The sequence below is a fragment of the Megascapheus bottae genome, chromosome 25 (assembly GCF_031878675.1).
Source record: "Megascapheus bottae isolate mThoBot1 chromosome 25, mThoBot2.hap1, whole genome shotgun sequence".
Taxonomy (NCBI): domain Eukaryota; kingdom Metazoa; phylum Chordata; class Mammalia; order Rodentia; family Geomyidae; genus Megascapheus; species Megascapheus bottae.
The window spans coordinates 19250662-19274520 of NC_143533.1; the positions used below are offsets into that span (position 1 = coordinate 19250662).

General features: G+C 42.3%; 1 protein-coding gene across 4 annotated transcripts in view; it reads right to left on the bottom strand.

The window, feature by feature from the left end:
- Positions 1-23859, bottom strand: part of Sema6d (semaphorin 6D) — a 764305-nt gene that overhangs the window by 125672 nt on the left and 614774 nt on the right. For all 4 annotated transcript variants that reach the window (XM_090358471.1, XM_090358472.1, XM_090358468.1 and 1 more), the window contains exon 5: positions 10832-10862. The gene's annotated coding sequence lies outside the window, so the exon portion shown is untranslated. The remainder of the gene's footprint in view (positions 1-10831; positions 10863-23859) is intronic.

The window sequence follows — 23859 nt, forward strand, 5'->3', positions numbered from 1 at the left end:
ATGCATTAAAATGCATGACCTCCTGGTTAATGCTTAATATTTTGAGTGTGTTTTTTTTAAAATAGATGGAGAAACAAAACCCTAAAACATCCTTGTCTTTACAAAATAAAGACAAGGAGACAGTTAAAAAAATTCAAGCTCTTGCGTAGTGAGATCTTAATTTTTATAGTTATAAAGAAAAGACAATTGAGAGATGATGTTACATGGTAAATTCATGCAAGTTGGTTAAGTATTAGGTTAAAAGAAAGTTCCTGAGCCAGGCATCGTGGCTCACGCCTGTAATCCTAGCTACTCGGGAGGTTGAGACTCTTACCTCCAATTAACCACTAGAAAACCGGAAGTAGCACAGTGGCTCAAGGGTAGGGTGGAATACTTATGGGATTCAGTCTGAATCATAATCATTTCACATTTCTCCATCTTAAGCAGTGATTAGAACATACTAGGACCTAGAACAAACTATCTCTTCAACTCACTGAACAAATTCTAATGAAAGCAATGGCCTAAAATAGGCAAGTTATGGCTAGACAGTAAGTGAAATTTTATCTCATTTAATCATTAGATTAAACCTGATGAATATTGCTATGAGCCCTGTTTTCCAGCTACGAAAACCTGACTCCATGACTACAGGTGGGCCCGCTGCTTCTGCTGAGTCCAGAGATGCCAGGGAAGGATCTGGAGCATGCTCTGTAAGCAGGGTAGGGGGCAGGTTTGTGTGTGTCTGTGTGGATGGGTGTTTTTACCCAGCATTCAGTTTACACTTGCTTTCTGCTTTGTTTCTTACTTTTTTTCCTGAGGTTTCGGGAGGGGGCTTTCAGATTTCTATAGCTATGAGCCAACATTTTTCTAAAGAATGAAAATTGGATATGGAAAAGCTTAATGGCTGCCTGATATTAATGGCCCTAATTACTACTAATTTTACCAAGCTCAAATATTCCCCAAATAATAACCATCATTTAAAAACCGTTTGGGGACATTCTTAATAGTCCAAATATCTTATTAATATGACCAGTAAGTCCTGCTATGGTTAACGGCTGAGTGTTTCTCATCCCAGTATTTTATCCCCAACTGAACACTATCAATAGTTTTATATTACAATTCCTTCCTTCTTTCCTCGTCCCCTTTCCTCCTTCCTTCCTCCTTCCCTTCCTTGCTCACTCCCTTCCTTTCTCTTCCGATTTTTTCTTTTATTTTCTTCATTTCTTTCTCTCTTTTCATTCCCCAGGAGAATGTAAAGCTCCAGTCGGGGAGAGCTTTTCTACCCCACTCACTGTGTGTCCTCAGCCCGGGCAGGAGAGACGGATTCATAAAGGAGCCAAGAAGTGCTTGCTGAGTCATGAACAGCATGCTAAAGAAAATGGCGCTACAAATACAGCAGACTTTGAGAGTGCTTTCTAAAGAAAGAACAGATAGAGATCCGACCTCCCCTAACCCTACCCATCAGCTGAAAGCCTAAGACACAGTGAAATGTTAGGTAAAGGCTAGTTATTCTATAAGGCTGAATGAGTAGGTTGCGTTTTGGGGGGAGTTGGGGGGAGGTTGCTCAGTGCTCTGCTTGCAATCATGATTCAGCTCTGAATTTATATAGATACACATTTTCAAAATTTCTTATATTTCAGAATTTGTGATATATTTCCCACCCCAAAATAATGGGAAAAAAAGAAAAAATATCCAGAGTTGTGTTGTAGGCTCAACATTCACCAATCTGAAACAAGACAACTTTTTTTTTTGTCAATCCTGGGGCTTGAACTCAGTGTCTGAGCAATGTCCTTGGGCTTTCTAGAGCTCTACCACTTGAGCTACAGCACCACTTTTGGCTTTTTCTATGTATGTGGTACCAAGGACTCGAACCTGGGTCTTTGTGTATGCTAGGCTAGCACTCTACCACTAGACCAACCTCCCATCCCTATGTTTGTTTTATTTTTTAAAAAAATATTCTTATTTACATCTGTTCTAAAACATGTTTTATCTTCTAAATTCTAGGTCAGGATTATGGAAGTTTCTGGAATTCTACTATCTAGAAATTATAAAAATCTATAGATTTGTAGCAAGTTGCCAAGAATAATGATTTGCTACTACTCTATTAAGAAAGGTTTTTTTTTCTTTGCCAACGTCAATAATCCAAAATAAAATACAAAAGAAAGAAACAAGCGTAAACAAGAAGGCTTTTAAGTTGGCAAAACAGTGTCCTCTTAGCTACTCAGAGGTAGAGATCAGAGGATCTGGGTTTGAAGACAGCCAGGGCAGGAAAGTCAGTGAGACTCCTATCAGTAATTATTCACCAAAAAGCCAGAAGTGAAGCTATGGTTCAAATGATAAAGTGCCAGTCAGCCTTCAGCAAAAATACTAAAGGAGAGCACCCTGGCCCGAAGTTCAAGTCTCAGCACTGGCACAAGAAAACAAATAAAAATCCCTACGTTTTTATTAAAAACAAAACAAAACAAAACAAAACATAAGCCATGCCCTCCACTCACAAGAAAGTTCTTTGGGTTCTATGATTTCTGACATGATGCTAACAAACATTTTGCAAAACACAAACATAAAGGGACAATTGGAAGGGCCAGGAGAGTGGCAGGGACACAAATAGAAGCCACCACAGAGACTCAGGGAGCTGGAGAAGCAGTAGTTTGGATAATGTGCACAGATATCTGCAGCAATAGTCCTGTTGGAATAGTTTCAGGCAAGAACTTTTTATCCTATACCAATTTTGAGGGCTTTACTCTCCAGTGCAATCATGCATTGTATGACTCTACCCCAAAGGGAGAAATAAAGTGAATTCTCTTGTTTGAATAGGCAGGGGATTGGCGATTGAATTGTGCACGCCCCGAATTTTCAAAATTGTTATTTTCTCACTGGATAGTTCAGTCTCCATCACTATGAGCCTTGTCAATGGGGCACCATACCTGCCAGCACAATTCTTTTAAGAAGCCAATTACCAAGTCAAACCTACAAGAGGATGGTGACGTGGCCCCAGGGACAGGACACATAGCACTATGCTGCTATAAAGTTTGTGCTCAGCAGACTATTCACTTAAAAACATTCCAAACCAATGCCCAACATCGAGTCTTCAACTCTCAGTCAACTCATTATGAATGTGGAATCCAAAGTTTTCCTTGGGGATGGAGGTTAAAGGCAAGTCCACCGGAACTCAAGTAAAGCTGTGGCCTAGGGGAAGACCTGAGAGGTGTAGGTGTGGCCAACAGCGGTGGCACTGTTCTTCCCAGGAAGAACCATCATAATGGAAGACACTCTTGTTCATGGGATGTTCTCAGCGTTGGGGAATAGGGAATCAGCATGACCCCACTCGGTCTCTGGGCTGCTATGGAAGTATGGAAGGTGGGGAAGAGTTAAGAAGTTCTTTTACTGTAAACTAACTCATCAGCATGTGAGGAATACTTCTTTAGGAACCCATCCCAGCCTTCTTCCTGTATCCTCAGGAGGCAGAATATTCAAGTAGCCTCCTTCACAAAGTCCTGTAATCCTGTGAGGCAAGCAGCAGCCCTCATGTCCTAATCAGCTTTTAAAGGGACCACCCCTGACAGCAATGTGTGGAGGGGACACATTCAAACCACAGGAAGTAAGCAGGAATAAAGCCAGGTTAATTGGGTTACCGATATGAAGGCTTAGTAAGTCTTACGATTTGCATATCACATACCTCGTGCTATTTTAAAGAAGACTTGAATCTTAATAAATTTTGGAAGCAGTGAAGTTCAAATACCTCCTCTGGGGTCAATTATGACCTGAACCAGGACCTTGGAATGTTTAAGGGACTTGTTCTTCATGGAAGGGGAACTTAAACTCTCTCCACCTAAGTAGGAAGAGGCTGCTGGAATGGCCTCTGTGGAAGTCTTCTGTTTCCTGTTTCAGAACTGGTGAATCTACATTTCAATTAGAGATTAAGCTCTGAATAATAGGAATGCAGTAGAAATTCCCTCTCAAATAAACCTCTCTCAATATGGGTTTTGGTGGTTGAAGCATTAATGCTTCCTATAAGCTTCATGTCTTGATAGTTTGTGCGTGCGTGTGTGTGTGTGTGTGTGTGTGTGTGAGAGAGAGAGAGAGAGAGAGAGAGAGAGAGAGAGAGAGAGAGAGAGAGAGAGAGAGAGAGAGAGATATCAAACTTGGTACATGATACTTTGTGCTCATTAAGCCAGTCCTCTAACTCCATGCCTTGATATAGTTTTAATATGGCCCCCCAAATGAGTCTATAATATTCTGTAATCCTAACTACTCAAGAGGCTGAGATCTGAGGATCATGGTTCAGTGCCAGCCAAGGCAGGAAAATCTGTGAGAGTCTTATTTCTAACAAAGTACTCAGAAAAAGCCAGAAGTGGTTGTATGGTTGAAGCAATGGCCTTGAGCACAAAGAGGCTCAGGGATTGCACCCAGGCCCTGAGTTCAAGTTCTAGGACTGGCAAAAAAAAAAATCCAAAGGCCTTTGGCAGGAAGGAAAAAAAAATAAACTATGGGTAGGCTCTAGAGGAGCTAGAGATGGATGAGGAAGGAACACAAATCTTAACAACCATTCCATTCTGTTACGTAATTCTAGTTAGAAGCAAAACTAGTGTGACTACTCTCAATGCCTGACAGTCTGTGCACATGAAGTTTAAGCTGTCGCAGTGAGAGTTGATGTGAGTTTGATAAGCACAGGAATAACAGATTAAATGCTGAAGTATTGTCTATTATTTTCTTTTGAATGAAAGAACTAGAATAAAATATATGACTATAGACTAGCAAAAACATAGCTTTCTCTAACAATAGTAAGAGTATGTTCTGATGATTAATTTTGTTGAGTGTGAAGTCAGAGAAAATGTTATATAAGGTTATATGTCTATGAATGTACGAAATGCTCCTTTGTAGGTAATAATAATGTGCATGTTCATACCCAAGTACAGGTGGTTATTTTTGATGCTTATGAGGTCTTGGCACACTCTTCTTTACAAGTCATTTATGAGCTGGGTGCGGGTGGGTCACACCTGCAATCCTAGCTACTTGGGGGGTTGAGAGCAACAGGACTATGGCTTGAAGATAGCTCAGGCAAGAAAGCTCAAGAGACACGACTTCAAAACTACTCAGCAAAATATAGGCTGTAATAGAAAATTAGCCCAGCAAATATCAAAATAAAGGTAAAGAAGTGAATACATAACTAATGAAGGTAATAATAGAGGGGGAAAGAAAGAAGGGAACTCTTTCTAGATAACGGATAATGATTTGTGGATTATAACCGAAATCCTGTCAATTGGGCACTTTATAATTATTTCATATTTGTTAACTAAATAAGAAAGCAGCTCATTTTCTGCTGTTGAAGTCTAAAGAGGAAAATTCCTTTAAATGAAAATAGACCTGCAAAATAGTAATTAGTCTAGTTTGTGGTCAACTGACAGGTCATTTCAATGATAAGGGACAGGGGAGAAAAGTGTATGAATCGGTCATCTGTGGAATACAGATTTTCATTTAGTCATCTAGGTAAAAAAATCAAATTACTACATTGTTCCTTTAAGGAAATGGCAGAGAATCCAAGTCTGCCCCCATTTGGCACACAAAGGATCCATTCCATAATATTATCTCTACTGCAAAAAGAACAGTCTACATGTCAACTGGACAAACTTTTAAGTAAACTCCAGAGGAGAAAATATACTACATTCTCTGAGACCAACTTATGACCTTCATTATAATAGACAGTGCAAAGAGCTCTGAAATGGGAGAATGGGAAAGAAAAAGAGAGACAAGGAACCAGAGCGGCCAGAGAAAAGTTGGGCATGATCCCAGCATATTCTTGGCATCCTGTCCCTAGAACTTTTGCCTGTCTGCAGAATTACAAGTATCTACCACCGGCTTCTCTCTTCTCAAGGAAATAGCAATGATTCCCTTCTAGAACTTCATCTGTACCAAGCAAATCAAAGGATAATGCAAGCGGGCACCTGGCCGTATTCCACAGCTGTCATATGAACGAGAGTACTCATTTACTACATCTACCAAGCCGAGGCTACCTCGCAATTAAATGTGTCCTATCCAATGAAATTATTTTCCAGGAAAGTCTGGCACTTTTCTCTCTAAATCAACGATGCTTTATTTCTTGAATTGTGTTTGTTCTAAACAAAAGATAAGCAGATATACATTTGTAGCAATAGAGGAAAAAACACAGCAACCACACAGTGTAGAAGACAGGTGGAAAGGGTCAGGGTTCCCTTGCTTTAGACAACAATGTACTTCCACATTAGCTTGTAACCTTTTTCGATGGTCACTTGTACAGGCCTCAGTTTCTCTCTAAATCGGGAGGCGAGGAAAGTTCGAAGGGTGCTCGTTAGTCAGGTGATGTCTGTTTTATTCATAGAAGTCTATTCTAACATGTTATAGAAGAGATAACCTCTTGAGAGTTAATTACATTATGTGGAGACTGATTAGAGAGCATTAGATACGGTGTTAATAGAACATAGCTTCCACTGTTCTCTAGGACACCCATTTGAAGACTTCAGGGGGTTCTGGACAATCCAGGCAGTACCATAACAATAGATGCTATGCCTTCTCCTGTGTACTCAAACTTACATCAAGGTTTAATTTACAAATTAGGTACAGGAATAGAGGAAGCACATGCTACAGTGGAACTTATTCCTCTGCGTATGAGTCTTACTTTATTAAACTAAGAACTTCTATTCATTAAAAGAAACACCTCATGAATTCTCTTTGCCATATCTGAATTGTTGCCATCAGTGCTTTTGATAACATTAAGAAAGAAAAGGATCACTGAACACCAGTTCTCCAGTACCACGGCAAGTTCATCTCAAGTCTGAGATGACGAATGGGTGGGCAGTGGTTGCCCAGTGAATACAGTGGGCAAAGGAACAGTCTACAATCTGAGTCACTTGGAGCTGACCAGTGAGGACTTCAGCATAATACTCAGAACAATATACAGTATACAATTTATTTCTGAAATTTGCCATTAATGGAAAATACTTGAAACTTAGTTGACCACAGGTACTTGAAACCGCAGATAACAAAGTATGTGGAGGCTACCATACTTTAAGAGAGAACAAAAAAAAAGGGAAGAAGAAAGACAAGCTTTTCTTTCCCCCTCCAATCAATTAAACCTCTTTCTAGACCCTTGATCTCACCAAAAGACATCTGATGAGATCTTTTCATCATAATGTTCAAAACATCCTTGATCCTTTTCAGAGTCCAGTGTATATCAGCATAAGACAGTCTAATTATAGGTTACTTGCCTGGTTGTAGATTATAGAGATGGGGAAACCTAGGAAAATTGGCTCTGGAACCTGGGCCCATGGTTTGTACCCACCTAGGAAAACTCAGCTCTGGACCCCGGGCCCATGGTTTGTACCCAGTGGTCTTCCCACGCTTAGAGGCTGCTTTGGAAGAAATCTGAGTGAAAAATTTTGAGTGACTCCTATAGCCCACTACCTTCTACTGAGGGTCAGGAGCAAACTTTTAATTCAACAACTCACATGTTCAAATGCTACCTGGAAGGGAGGGCCCACCGAAATCCAGGGAAACGGAAGAACCTATAATTGCTTTTAAAAGAAAGTCAAGATATTTGGGACATCTTTTTGTTTTAAGGAGACAACTGGTTGATCCCTACTTAGCTTCAGGATGGAGACTGATCACCAAAAGTACACCAAACTTTGTTCGGAGGCGTGAAATTGACATTTCTGCACTTAGCTTCTAAGGATGGAGAGAGGTTAGACACTGAGTTCATCACCAGTGGTGAATGACTCAACTAACCATGCCTACTTAAGGGAATCTCAGTGGCACAGGGAAGCCTCCAGGCTGGTGAACACGTGGAGGAACTGGGATAGAGGCCAGGCCCCTGAAAAACACATGGCTACTCCCTCCCCACACCCTGTGCCATCTTTGCACAAGTGGTAGATTTTTTTTAAAAAACAAAACATTCATGCTAAGTACAGTGTTTTCCTAAGTTCTCTGTAGCTTCAGACAAATCCATTCTAGAGTGGAGGGGGGAGGGCCTCGGACTCTTGGAAGCCTGGGGACTTCGTGTGTGGCTGGTACCGGAAGCAGGATCAGTCTCACAGAGCTGGATGTGTGTTAACTCTGGGAGGTGAACTGCTGGAGAACCAATTGGGTTCAGAAATCTGATTGGTCCAGAACAAAACCTCCTTCTTATTTTTCCTTTTCTCTCTCACCCTTTCTCTTTTGCTCAGATGGCTTATTGTGGGGAAGTCTGATGCCATGTCTTGAGCCACTGTTGACAGCAATGGTAATAAGCCACTAGGGAGCGAATCCACTACTCATTCAGTCCCATAAAAGCCACAGATGTTGAAGAGAAGGGCACATGACATCCCTTAGAGACCTGGTACCATTGAGATATAAGTCAATTTCTCATCCTTAGAATGATAATGTGTGCTAATTTAGCTGCTAAACTTCTGGGCAATTTGTTACACAGTAGTAGAGAGCTCTTACAGTGACTAATTTCTTACAACGACTCCACTTTTAAAGGTGTCAATGTTACATCTACTAAAAAGGGTGGCCCCTAGAGGTTTTAGAAGAGAAAGAACCTAACAGAGTGCCCTCTAAATCTTAAAACAAACGTTGAAAGTGTAACAGAATTGGGTGAACAGAATTGGGAATATTTCCAATTGTTAATTCAGTCTTACCAAATTTCAAGATATCTTTTGAACTGTTGCTTTCCATTGATATCATTGGCAACATCTGCATATCCCCATTCAGACATCTTCAGACTAGCAAAGGAATAGGTACCCACCCACCTCTTCTCCTATAGTTTTTTCCTTCTGATATTATCAGACAAGATGGAATTTAGAGTATTTTAAGGACTTTCATAGTGGAATAAGGCGAAGTCTCAGTCTACAAACAATGCCTCAGCAAATGATGTATTAGAAGTAGGAACCCAATTACATGTTAGGAAAACAGCCTAGGTGGTATGACTCAGTAATAGAGTGCTTGCCTAGCATGCCTGTCTTCCTAGGTCCCTAGTAGGGCTAAAGAAAATCAAAGAAAACAAACAACAATAAAAAAAAATGAAAAAAAAAAGTAAGCAACTTGCTATAGGCTTCAGGTATTTTAGACACACAAAGAAAAGCAGGAAGTTCAACAACAATGAAACAGAAAGTTACTTTTGCATTTACATTGCAAAGGTATCCACAGACCAGAGGGAGTGTGCTTCATAAAAATAAAACAAAACTTCACTGCTGAGAATCTACACTTCTTTCTCTGTTTAGAAATAAGAGATTGGTAGGGAGATGAAAAATGAGCCTGCCATTATCTAATCTCTCTTCACACTCTCTTTCACCCATCATTTTCTGTTTCTATAAGCAACAGCATTTTAGCAAATGAAAAAAATCTTAAAAATCCACAGTAACATCTTTCTCCTGAATCCCAGATATAGTGTAAAAGCTCTGTGGTGCTTCTGACTCGGTGGAGTTGGTTATCCTTTTTAATTGGATTGATGGTGACAACTGTAATTACCTTCAGTGAGACTGCCTGTAATGTAATTATGCTTCCTTCATCAATGGGAGATCCACTTGTGGTGTCCATATAGAAGAGGCCTCCCATTATTGAGGGCTTAAGGACAGCATCATCTTGCCTCACAAATCATGTTGGTTACTGTATAGGATTTGCAGTCCTATATAGGGAGCGAGAGGAATCACTCCTGAAGAAGCAGCTTTGCTTAAATGAAGACATTTCTGTGTAGAGCTAGACCACTGTGAAGTGGCTACATTATACAGTTACACTTTCATGGAAATTATATGGATGTATAGATGTAGCTAGATAGAGAATATTTTAAACATTCGGTAAAGAGTTGCAAGAGTAAATCTGACATTTTCTCCCCATGTTCTTTTTGTATTATTTACAAATAGCCGCTGCCTCTGAACGATATTTTTGGAAACCATACAATACCCGGTAGAGATTAACCTGATTCACTTCCGTGACTTGAAAAGTTAGTTTCTAAAAGTAACACAGCGAATATCAGCTTTAAAAAATACTGGTCTTTATGTGTAAACGGAGCCATAATTAATACCTACGAAGCCAGATGCTCGACTGCAATGATGCCTTTCTTTATTCTCCAATTAACACATGGAGGACTTCAAAATTTTCAATTGGAAGCTCAGCCTCTGAACAGAACAAGCTTGCCAAGCGTACCGCAGACACATGTAGTTGAGGAGAAATGGCACACACTCCAGTGGCACCCCAATCCTATTAGCTTTCGCATTGCTCTCATTAAAAATAGAGCTGCTTTCGGGTTATTCCTTCTGAAGCAGATGAAACACGCAACTTGGAAACCTGCCCTTTTGAAAAACTTATTCCGGCATTCATAAACCAGATGGTGTACATCAAATGCACCCCGACTGCCTAATGAAATAAAAACGGATTCCTATTGTGTTCTTTAATATGATTAACACATCCTCAATTGCTGGGGTTTTATGCCTACCCCTGGAAAGTTAAACAACATGGCTGATGCTTCCTGCTGGGTTGGATCAGGAGACCTCAGGGCAGGTGAGGAGGTAGGGCTGTGAGGAGGGACACTGCTTTTGTTCTGCCCCAAAAGAGGCCTCAGTAGAGGCGTGAGGCCTTACCACCATGCTTTCCCAGAAGCCATCTTCAGTCTTTGAAAATAAGAGACAGTTTGTTGTCTCATGAAAGGATCAATGAAGCAAGAAAAAGCCTCCCCCTCGATCGGCTAGTACTTAATCCATATGGGTAAGACGCTCTAATCACCACTGGTAACACTAAAACCATCATTCCAGCCACCATTTCAATGTCACACTTGTCATTATATATGCAAAGCTAACAGCATTAGTTTAGATTATGCCAACAAACCGAGGAATTGTTTAAGGTTGCTTACCTTGGAGAAGACTGTTTTGTATGGTCAGAATCTGAAAAGACAAAAGAAATGCATTAATGTTCTAAACTTCTGACCTTTGATAGTACAATGTAATATTAAACATCTTGGTGTTGTGGCTTCTAATGTAGTCACCGGTGTGTCATTCGCCAGATCTAGTGTCTTGTACTTGCAGTAATAAAATACCTTTTACAGCGCTTGAGTGTCTCCTGAAATGAAGCTCGCTACTTTAATTCTACTATCAGGATGTTCATGGAGGAAAAGTATCCACCAACAGGCCCAAGAGGGGAAAATATCAGAGCACAACATGCCAGCCTTAACACTGACGTTATGAAGCGTCATTTCAGACAAACCAAAACACAATCTGTTGGACAACATGGAAGCGTCCGGTCAGCTATAGCTTAGTTATCTCTCTTCATAGATGACACAGCATTGTGCCTCATTGTTCTCCACAAGCTTATCTAAAAATCCTGGCTGGAAGAGTTCCCATGTTTTCTTCCAGGGTTAGTCACCTTTATGTCCAGAACCTGGAATCAACAAGCTAGAATCTTCATATTGTCTTCCCTCCCCTCCCCAGAAGCCTCTCAAATCCGTTAATTCATCAGTTTTGGAGGCCTAAATTGGAAGAGATTTTAAACATAACAGTGGGAGAGCTATTGTGGAATGGGATGCTCACCGAAGCCAGGCACCAGTCCTAGCTCCACGTTCACGTTCCTTTTGCAAAAGCATTTATTTTACAATCTAGGTGTATGTTTTAACTTGGGCTAGAAAGATCTGATTAAAAATAACAGCACTATGATCAAGTAAGTGATGCTTGGCTAATCAATATTCCAGAGCTTGAGAGCATTTTACAAATGCTACACAATTCCTGAGGACCTGAAAGTTTTCTCTCTCCTAAAAGTGTAAAATTGCTTCTCCTTTTGGTGTGATGCCAATTTAAAAAAAAGTGGTTAGCAAACAACTACCAAATCCATCATAAGGTTAGGGCTCTTTTTATTTTAGTGCTCCTTCTTAATGGGCAAAGATTGATTGATTATTTCACCTAGAACATTCTTAGCCTTAGGCAGAAAGAGAGCTTTGTACACATTAGTGGACTGGATTTAGAGAAGAAAAAGGGAAAAACAATCAACATTTAAGATATGGATACTGAAAGTAGAAGAAAATAGAAAAAGTTAAAAATATATCATTCCACGTTTTTAAAATCAAATGGCCATTTCGCAAGAAGCATTGTTCCCCCGTGCATGGCTCTTTCCCTTAGCTGGATAACGCTGCATTAACAATGAAGCACAGTTTAAATACGCCTGCATTTCTCCAAACTCCATATACTACAGGACAAAAATAAAGACCAGTCTTTCCCCATTCATATTGTTCTACTCCACTGGCTTTGAAACTTTCAGAAAGAAACTTCTCTGAGTAGAAAGTTTGTTGACCGGTGTTCATTCCTAGAATAAATATCATTCCCATTTCTCTCATCTTGGTTATCTGAAAATACCGGGTTCTCATTACAATGGCGATCATCTGATGGGATGTGGTATTTCAATTTTTGTATGCACGAGAATGAATTGGAGAACTTATTAAAATGCAGATTCTGGAGTTTACCTGATTCTACTAAATCTGAATCTTGACAGAGTCAGGCAAGCTCACTGCCAATACTGCTCAGGGGATTGTATGATCTGAAGACTGCATTTTGAGAAACACAGCATCTGAGAAGTTGACATCAGGCTATGCAGCGTGTCAAGCCATAAGTAGGAAGGTATTTAAAGGTGATATTACACTTCAGAGTATACACTCCAACAGTTAAATTTAAAGAAAATACTGTTTAGTATATAAGTACAACCTCTTCATTATTAAAAATAATCTCCCCTTCTTTATGATTTCCGAACAGATACCTGATCTATTTTAAGAACTATTATGCCTTGGAAATCTATAAATTACTGACAAGGGGACAGTTTAGCTGATATAGACTAATTAGTGTGGCCCTCATTTACTATTTAAAGTTAGGTAAGTTATAAAATCCTTGAAATAGATAGCTGGAAGGATTTCAGGAAACAATTAGTCCAATCACTCCCCCCCCCCTCTTTCTCTCTGTCTGTCTGTCCATCTGTCTGTCTGGCTCTGAAAAGCTTTCCTTTAGGATTATTTTACAAATGGGGAGATTTAAAAGATTAATGGAAATGTTTAGCCATGAGCTTGAATAATTCACAGGTATCTGTTTAATTTTTTCCCATCTTAATTCAGATGGAAATCTCCACAAAGAGAGCCACATAAGTAAATACAATTAATCATAATCAATCCTGTACTGTCTTGAATTTGCCTAGAACCAAAATATTGACGTGGACACATGGTATCCTGCTGGTGCTAATTTTCTATCAATTCACAAAACATTTCAGCTTTGCTTGAGACAGCTCCAACCTTATAACTTCCAATTATAATTAATGGTATAAAAAGCACTGAAGTGTCCAAATCTCTGCCATGAAGTCTTAAACTGTGGAATGGCCTTTTCCAGGACACATGTAGCTCATACAAATGATAATGAAGATCATTTTCTAATAGCCTCAGGATCTCACTATGTACATTCTATAAATGTGAGATTTGGACTCATTAAGTATCTAACAGAACAACACAATTAAGCTAAAATGAGGAAACTGGTGTGTAAAGATGCCAACATTTAATTTAAAACACACACACACAAAAACGATCCTTTTCCCCAGCACTATAATTTTACTGAAAAGAAAAAAAGAATGATAATGTCCCAGAAGAAAATGACTTAAAAATATGAACAACCCTTAAATATAAAAATCACCTTGTCCTTGTTTTCCATATTGCTGTCAATTCATAATAACTTGCACCAGATACTTTGGCTTCACTGTCATAACTTAAGGATTTGTCTTGCTCCCAGTTTTGTAAGTTTTAGGGATGACAGAACAAGTCACATCAAGGAGGACAGAAAGCAAAACAGAGTGGAAATAGGAAGGGCCCGGGGCAAGAGACAATTCATAAGGACCGTCTTCTAGGAAGCTAAGTCCTTCAACCAGGCCTGGGCTTCCACAGTTCCATCGCCTCTAAAAGACTATCCAAGTACAATGATGGAACCCATCATTGGATGGGCCCATTTGGTCAAAACCCTCCTGTTCCAATTCTCTCTGAAAATACCTTCACACCCTCCTATCCATCTCATCTAGTGGACAATTAAGATTGATGTCTATTCATGGGCCAGAAATAACGTGTGCACGCGTCTAAAGACTGCCGTGCTGCCTGCTCCCACTTAGCCCTTTCCATCCAGCTACGCAGTTAACGATCTTCTCTCCACGTAAGCGTTGTTTCTTCCTTACTGGAGGATCTTCTGATTCCAAAGCTACAACTCCGTGCCGAGGTGGTTTTTTAATACTTAGCACTGCGCCTCCTCCTCCGTTGTCACTTAGCCCCTCACCAGAGGACTTTCTGGATACCAACTGCAATAATCACAATTTCTGGAACCCGCCACAACTTCCTGGCCTTCACTCTCACTGTCATCCCTGCCTGAGTCCTCTACACATACACACACACACACACACACACACACACCCGTGTGCACATGCTGTCATCCCTGCCTGAGTCCTCTACACACACACACACACACACGTGCACATGCTGTCATCACTGCCTGAGTCCTCTACACACACACACACACACACACACACACACACACACACACACACACACACACGTGCACATGCTGTCATCCCTGCCTGAGTCCTCTACACACACACACACACACACACACCTGCGTGCACATGCTGTCATCCCTGCCTGAGTCCTCTACACACACACACACACACCCATGTGCACATGCTGTCATCGCTGCCTGAGTCCTCTACACACACACACACACACACACACCCGTGTGCACATGCTGTCATCACTGCCTGAGTCCTCTACACACACACACACACACACACACACACACACGTGCACATGCTGTCATCCCTGCCTGAGTCCTCTACACACACACACACACACACGTGCACATGCTGTCATCCCTGCTTGAGTCTTCTACACACACACACACACACACACACACACACACACGCGCGCGCGCGCGCTTGTGCGTGCACATGCTCTCAAGTGTATTTCTTCTAATGTTTTCTCTTGATATCAGCTCATTCTTCCAAACTTCTCCCAGTATCATTTCTGTGGGGATTTCCCCAGCATCCTCAAGCATGGCTACTCTATGCCTTGTGCGTCCACTTCAGGGATTCCAACTTACTCTAGAACAGCAATAGCACTACAACACTCCGTGTTACAATGTCTGACTCCTTCATCGGACCAGGGCTTTCTGAAAGCTGGTCTATTACCTAAGTAACATACACTTGATACCTACTTTGTGCCAACAATTTCATACTCTGAAGAACACGGCAGACAACAATGCCAGTATATGCTGGATGCCCGTGAGTGTGTCATGTAGAGCACACATGGGTATCTTGTGAAAATTCTCTTGAGGAGGTCATGACTGTCATTAGTCACCTGCCTGCCATTTACCTTTGGTACATGTCAGACACATGGAAGTGGCTTGCTTGTGAACATGTTGCCATTATCTTCACAGGTGGGAGATTTTTTTCAGGAGTATTGATGCTTAGAGTGCAAAAGAAGAAAGAAGAAATGTGGGTGGGGGGAAAAGTCTTATGATTCAGGGTAAAGAAGTGAATTTTCTATTCCCAAAGCAAAAAATGTATTTGTGCCTAGTGAAATCCAGCATCCAAAGTTCAACAACTGCAACTTCAGCTCTAGAGAGATTTAAAACAAAATCATCCTTCGGAGTTTGTAAGCTTAAATGGCACCTGTCCCTCTGAATGGGTAGGAGATGTGAATTATGTTGTCTATGTGTTAATGAATTAAAATTCCCTCTGGCAGAAGGATGATACTTCACAATGATTTTTTAATTTTTTTTTGAGAAAAGAGAGTATCCTGATGTTTAAAGCTTTTCTTTTGGTTATTTAAAAAAAATAGTCTTTCTGGGCAACTGTCCAAATCCAAGAGCTTAACTTAGCATCCTCATTTTCAGATGTATTCTTGTAATTCTCTATTTGGACTGAGGGGACCGATCTTTTCTTGACTAACCATAGAGTGAGGAATAATGAAGGCTTCTAACACACCAGACAAAATGAGGAGTTAAGGATGTTTTTCAGAGATGAGCAAGGGTTCTTGCTGGGACCTTAAGAAGAGCCAAAAAGGTAAGTTCATTATTCTATGTGCCAAGACCAACTTTATTTATTCCAAATACCTGTGGAGGGTTATACTCATGATGTTGCTTTTTCATTAATCTGTTAAGAAAAGCATTCAGTGCGAATGCCAGCATTGTCATTTTCCAAAATGAGCCTAGGAATGTACATGTATGCATATGTATGTGCACACGAGTACATATGGAGACTAACAATTTGCAGTTTTATAGACTACAGTGTTACAATCTGTCAATCCTCAAGCTACTGGACAACAGAGATGATTCCGTAAACTCATAATTTTTATGAAGGGTCTTTCTTGATGTAAATTTTTATTTGTGTAATTTTCATAGCTATAAATGATGCGGTATCTTGTCTCCTTGGTTGAAAACAACCAAGCTGTTTGCTGTAAACATAATTCAGCTTACAGATGAATTACTAATCACAGACCCCCCCCATCATGGCTGACAGAAACAGCCATACACAATACCACCAATATTAACATGGAAGAAGATGAGTCTTCCTCTTCTCTGCCCCCAGCTATTCATTCAAAAAACAAAACAAAACAACAACAAAAAATTTCACCAGGAGAGACTTAGAAAAAATCATATTAAGTGAAGTAAGCCAGACTCAAAGGAACATATAGGCTTAATGGTTTCCCTCATTTGTCTAGCAGAGATTTACAATAGAGCAAAACCTAGATACATAAGGCCATATAGGATGAGGCTAAATGAAAGGACCTCCAGGGTATAGAAACAAAAACCATATAATGAGTTATTGTTGTCCTTAATGTACTATGTTATTTCTCATCTCTTTTGCTGTCCCTTGGTTATCTCATATGGTTACAGTATTTTAACTTGTTATCTGATATATTGTATATATGTTTATCTGGTTATTTGAAATAGGATAGGGAAGGAGGGAAAATAAGATGAGGGGCAGGGGTGGGGGGAGGGAAATGAGGACCAAAAATATGAGAAAGGGTATCAATGTTTGTGAAGTAATGCAGCTTCTATCTGGCAAATATAATGTAACCCTTCTAATAATTACAATAAAAATATATGAAAAAAAAACCCCTCACCATGATTGTAGCAGGCCATGAGATACAAGTGGCCTGTATGTAACCAGAAAAACTTCTTACTGGAAAGTGCCTCTTCTTATCCTGACTACAGCCATGTGTGAAAGGAAACACAGGAGAAATGGCTTTCAATTATGAAGACAGCTATGTATAATAAAAGAATCCTATTTTCCCAGCTCCGTTGTCTTGATTTCTGAAATAACATCTAGTTTGGGGACTGCTGAAGTCCTCGATTAGAGCTGGAAAACCTAAGACGTGTCAGCAGCCGGCCATTCCTACCTCCTCCTGTGACTTGGTCCTTGAGTCCTGGTTGAGTCCTGGCACACACTGGACCTGAGCACCTCAGCTCTCCTTCCTGCCTTCCATCGCTGTTCCCGAGCACTTGAAGCACTCTTCCAGCCTCTGCTCCCACCTGCAGCTGTAACTACAAGGTGCCCTGGAGGAGGCAGGTATCAAGCAATCTATTGGTATATCCCAGAATGTTTAGCCACATCTTTAGCTTCAGTCTGCTAGATGCCATTAGTATCAACGCTCACTCCGCCTGGCACCCAGCTATGATGTCCCAAGAGGCCTCCAGATATAGCCATATGCCATGTATGTGCTTGGTGGGGCCAGGGTGGGGGAGGGAGGGAGAGGCCCTTGATCAAGAATCAGTGCTTTTAATTCACCACTGGCAAAGCCTCTCTCTTACTTATTACCGGAGTCCATTAAACTGCATCCTCGAGGAAACCCGAGTCGTGTCTAAGGGTAACTGGCTCCTGAAGCCTCCACTCCCACTCTCGAAATCCTTTCAGGGACTTGGCTTTTTCCCTGGTGGAGGCTCAGACTCAGAGACGACATCCAGATGGCTGGACTTCAGACTGCAAAGGCAAGTATGTACGAGGGCAGGCTCCTGAACCTCCGAGTTGTGATTTGTGGTTTCAGAGATGTGCAGTTCTTATGCTCCTCCCCAGGTTAAGGCCTGTGTGTGCGGAATCTGCGCCGTGTGGCTGACAAAAGGAGGAAGGGAGGAGGAGGCTACAAGGCTGACAGTAAGGATATGGCTCTGCTGAGGTTCATGGAGGGGACAAAGTATTGTCAAGAATGGAGGAAGAACAGGCAGCGTTTCACTGGGCTATGTCCTTCTCCCAGGACAGGATGGCACACCATGAGGAGGGAATCTGGCCCCCACTAAGCAAGCAGAGGATGGGTTGGGGAGGAGAAGGAGGCTGTGCTGGGGTCAGAGCTAGAATTCCCAGAGGGGTCCTATGGCTGCCAACTCTCAACAGGCAGGCAAATCCAGGAGAGGGGCAGCCGCTGGACATGTCTTTAGGTGCAGGAGAATATCTTCCTATGGCAGGAGATGCACATATGCAACTTCCTTCCGCTCTCTGCAGCTCAATCAACAGAGTGGTCCAATGCTACCAGCTCAGCTGGCGTTTAGTGACAACCATGAGCTCTCCTGCCAGGCGAGTGAGGAAGGGGAAAAGAGTCAGATGTCCTGTAACTCACCAAGACAGAAGAAGAAAAAGGAGAAAGGAGAAGCAGCAGGAAGACTAGAAGGTGGAGGAAGAAAAGAAGGAAGAGGAAGAAGAGGAGCAGCAGTGGCAGCAATGGAGGTGGAAGCTGAGGTTACTTTCCGCTTCAGCAGTCAGTGATGCTGGGCTGTGCCTGATGTTTTCCTACATAAAGGTGTATGGAAACTGCTCATACTTGTATTTCACAGGACGCTAGCAATGACAAAGCTCAGCTATTTACTGTCTTGATCTTTAGAGAAATGAGTTTATCTCCCACCCTTGGCTACGTGGCACTCAGAAGAAACACCCTGCACTCATCGTCCCCCCTGGCCTCTCCCTCCCTATTATCCACAAGGCCTTCTTCCACAGGGATGCCGCCCTCCACCCCAGAGTTAGAGAAGAGACGTGATATGTGTTGCCCTCTGGCTTATTTTTACAGACTGTGATGATCACCACATCTCTCTCTCTTCTGCAAACAAGATGGCTTCATTCTTTATGGCTGAATAATACTCCATTTTTGTAATTGCCTTCTAAGGCCTTTATCTCTGCTAGCTGAATCCTTACCAAGTGTTTACTTCATCCTTCCCACACAGAGCCACGAGGGAGGCTCAGACTTAGAGACAACAAAGACTGAAGATAGCCAGGGCCAATGCCCACAAGGGAGGCTCTCCACCTCTTCATTTCCTTGTGTCAGACTTGTGCAGCTCTGTGCTGACTCAAAACTCCTCCCCGCAATGACTTGCAGGTGCGTGATCTGAGCATGACTCACGAGGAAAGACAGGAACAGGATGCTGGACATCGGGAAGCAAGGAAGCCAGGGTAGGGGAGGCTTGTCTCCCGGTCCCCTAGGGCCTAGCCACCTTCCTTTCCCCCATGTACTCAGCAGAGGCTCCTCTAGCCCTGGGACGCGTCTCCCTGCTTGGCGGGGTTACCCATACTGGAATGCCGAAGCCCTCCACTGCCATTTTGTGCCAATGCTGCAGCTTGAGAGCTGTCCCTTAGCTTTTTTTACTCAAAGCTGTCACTAGCACTTGAGCCACAGCTCCGCTCTGGCTTTTGGGGGTTAACTGGAGACTCATGAACTTCCCTGCCTGGGCTGGCTTTGAACAGTGATCCTCAAATCCCAGCCTCTTGAGTAACTAGAATTATAAGACATGAGCCACCTGCAACTGGCAAAGCCCCTCTTCTTTTCTGTTCAAAGCCAACCCCTCTGCAGAATGCAGCTTTAAGCCCACCCCTTTGGCAGTCTTTCAGCCCATTAGAAGCACCCTGGGGAGAAGAGACTGAACACAAGCAAGCACAATCCTTGGAAGAAAAAAAAAAGAGAACTGTCAAATTTCATTTTGAAAATCTCACCCTGCATTGAAATATATTTCTAGCACAAAACAAGTAGCAAAAGAGTTTTCTTTACAGATTGACAGCCATAGGGTTGGGGGGGGGGCTTATGAACACATCTGTTCTACAGGATTTGTTATTGAAGAAAATTCACTTAATTCTTCAAAGCCCTGTTACTCTGCGCCAGCTGCTGGGTGTGTGGGAGCAGCTTTGCTCACAGAGTTCCGTGGTGAAACGGCACTGATTTCCATGTGGTTTACTTTTCCAAAGTAGAATCTTAGGCACCCAATGATAGGTATCAAGTATTTGGTTAGTATATCTACCTTTTACTTCTTTCTAATTCTTCAGTTTTTTTTCACAGAAATGACTATATTTGAGCTTCCTAGCTAATCTAAGAGGTAGAGGACATGTCACTGCTTTGTAAGAGGAAGTATATGCACACATGCGAACACCTGTCAGTAATGGGCTTGAACTCAAATCCTCATACTCTCATTTAGCTCTTTTGCTCAAGGTTGGTGCTCTACTACTTGAAGCTATAACTCTACTTCATGCCTTTTGATGGCTAACTGGGGAGAAGAGTCTCTAGGACTGGTCTTCCCAGACTGGCTTTGAACTGAGATGCTCAGGTCTCAGTTTCCTGACCTGTTAGGATTACAGACGTGAGCCCTTCTGCAAAACTAAGTACATTAAGGCTAAATGAGGCTGACGGGCTTGTCCAACCAAGAGCCTCTGAGGTACAAAGAAGACAGGAATCTACACCATAGCCTGTAAGTTCTTTGATTCTACTTGCATCCGTGCCATCTCCTAGATGTGTGCCAACTCTCACCCTACAGTGGGAGGTCCTGATATGTACTGTCACCACGAACACATCCAACAAGCCATGAGAAAGCACAAAACTCAGAAAAAAGGCACTTTTTCCATTTAAATGATCAACAAATAATGAAAGGAATTGTGTACTTTTAGTTTTTTGTGGGTTTTTCTTTTCAATTTTAGACAGGTCTACTCATTGAATAAAATGAGAAACTGCAAATTAGTAGATTTGGGGAATGGTTATTACGTGCTTTGAGCAGAACTCAATGGTCCTGGTTTGGGAGAGAATTGTAACTAAGTAGTTCCATCATCACTCCTTGGAAAAGCTACTGAGTTACAAGGGCACCCTGTAGAAGAAGCCGTGTGCCCAGGCTGCGGGGCTACAGCAGACAGAACCGGAACACACCTCTGACCTTTTCCCAAGCTGAGTTTCTGCATGTAGCCAACACATCTTGCTTCCTGGGGTAGCTGTTATGGGGATTTCAAGGGACAATGCATTTTTTAAAACTACTTACTTACACAGGATACAGCACGAAGTGATTTGCAGGTACATTTTTGTTACTGTCATCAACACAATTATTGGAATAAGGAAGGTAATTTTTGCCTTTCCGACGCTCCCTCTGTGTCCTTCCTATTTCTTCTGTAAGAAACCTGGGCATTGAAGGTGTTGGAGGCATGCGGAAACCTGTTCTGGAAAAGGTGGTCTGTTGTTTTCATTTTATTTCTGGCTATCTGGTGATTTTGCTTCTATTAAGCTAGCAATATGCCCCAGGCAATATTCCCTTTTCAAGATAAAGACAGGCTCCCACATTGGGGCTGTCAGAGAGAATTTGGGGCGTGTGAGCCATTTAAATGAATCAGACCTGACAAATCCGATTTACAGATTAAAATAATGTTGTGATATTTACCAAAAGTAGATCCAGCAAGTTAAGACACCTCAGACAGGCAGACATTGATTGCCTGTTTTAATCAACTGGTATAATTTCGCTACAACCAGAAGTAAAAAAAAAAAAAACTGCTCAGGAACGGGATGTCTGAAAAGTAATTGCAATTTTCACGTATTTGAGAAATCAAGTAAGACCTTTGTTCAGGGTGTGTTACCAGGTGACAAAGGGACTGGATTATGTGAGGTCACGTCACGTTTCATTTGGGTGCTGGGGGGAAATGTGACTTGACAGAAACAGATGCCAACCAGAGTGTTAACGCAATCTCACCACGTGCTGGTACTGAGGGACTGTCTGTGTACACTCCCTCCCTCTCCAAGACTTCCCCCATGTCCCCTCATCAACACCCCCAACATTTCCAAGCAAAATATCGAGTATCAAGGCAAGTTGCTCTGCCTAAAAACCCTGCAGCAAGATGACTTATGTGAATCCTAGGCTGGCTTTGGAAGCTTTTTTGTTGAATGAATGAAAAAAATTACTTACACCTCCAACACCCCTGAAGGCTGCTTTGCCTTGGTGTTGTGAGAGGGGCTGGGTCATCTGGAGCAACCGTAGGGATTTAAAATCTGAACGGCTCACTTATTTTCTATTTATGCCCTGACCACTTCTAAACATGATCCGAGGCAGCTTACAACAAAAACCAACAATAAATTTGGGCTCCATCACTCATTTCTTGCAGGGTTTTATTATCAAGTTCTGGGTCATCAAAAATGAATACTAAATGGCTATTTACATGGGATGATATGCTTGGAGCTGAATAAATCAGGCAGAGCCAGCCTTTGATGGCCTGCGAACTTTCATCCATTCACTTAGTGTTTATTCTCTGGATGAATATTAATTTCCACACTCCACAGGCCAGGTGTGTTGGCATGGGAGGAGGTAGGAGCTGGGTAGGAATGTTAGCATGCCCTCAGGAAGTGTGCAGTCTAGTGTAGGAAACCTGGCCCCTCAGAAGAGGATCGCACTGTACGTGCGGGTGAGGAATATACCAGCCGGGAGGTGGGATTCGTGCCGGAAACCATTTGTTTATACATCAAAGGGCCTTGACTTCGTAGTTTCGGCAACTTTTTCCCACAGCTGCTTCTGAGAAAGTCTTAGCACGTCCCTGGAGATAGAAGGCCAAAAGGATGTGCGTTCTGGGAGGGGGTCCGGAAGAGGGGGGCTGTGTCTGCCTTGCTCACATCAGCCATCACAGGGCATAGCTCCAAAGGGATCCCCAGTATCTATGAGTTGATTTAATGCAGTCCGTTCGGGAAAGTGGCACACCTTTGAAATGGAGAGCAGGGTCTACACCTTGGGCTCTAGGTCATGTAGGCAGAGTGGTAAGGAACAATTCAGTAGTTGAGGAATTTCCCCTGCCCTGGAGAGGTGGACAGGCTGAGCACGGAGCATAAGAGTGGAAGGAAGATTTGGAAGCTGAGCCTCAGCTTCCAGCTCACCAAAACTCCTCACTCACCTCCCTCTCAGACTGCGGAGGGTCCCGCAAGGGAAGAGGCTGGACAGCCGGCCACGGCCAGGCCCGACCTGCACGAGGCCTCACACTCCATCTTCACACCCACTCTCGAGGCGGCTGACTCTTCTGTGTAGTGGAGAGCAAAACTCCAAATAGGCTGCCTTTTGCCAAGACATGTGCCCTGTAGCATTTAGCCTATTGTCAGTTAAAATTTATTCTTTCATGTTCTGACTGGCGTTCATACAAAACAAGTGTCAATCCATCTACAAAAGAGAAATCCCACTACTTCATTTTTTTCCATGGCTCATTGCTGCTGGGCCTTGTAATCCACTGTCAAGAAATCTCCTGCCTTGCTTCTTATGTCAGCTCGTGGAAGAGCACAAAAGCAATCCCAGCATCCGTGGAGTCCGTCATTAGGCTGTTTGAACGCGGCAGTCAGGGGTAGGGAGCCTCAAGACCAGCATTTGTTCTAAACCTGACTGGCTGCCTTAGAAATCGCGCTAGCATTTGTGATGGCATAGGTGGCACTTCAGCCTATTTTTCCTCATCCACTGGGATGCAATAGGACAGGAGCAATGAATGGGTCTGTTTGGGGAATAATCTAGGACGTCTTCCCAATCACTATTCTCTTCTCCCTAGCCTTGCTTGACATGAAGGAGTCATGCAGGAACCGCTGCCTGGGTGTATCTCTCCTCATCAGCGAACATCTGAGACACCTAAGTT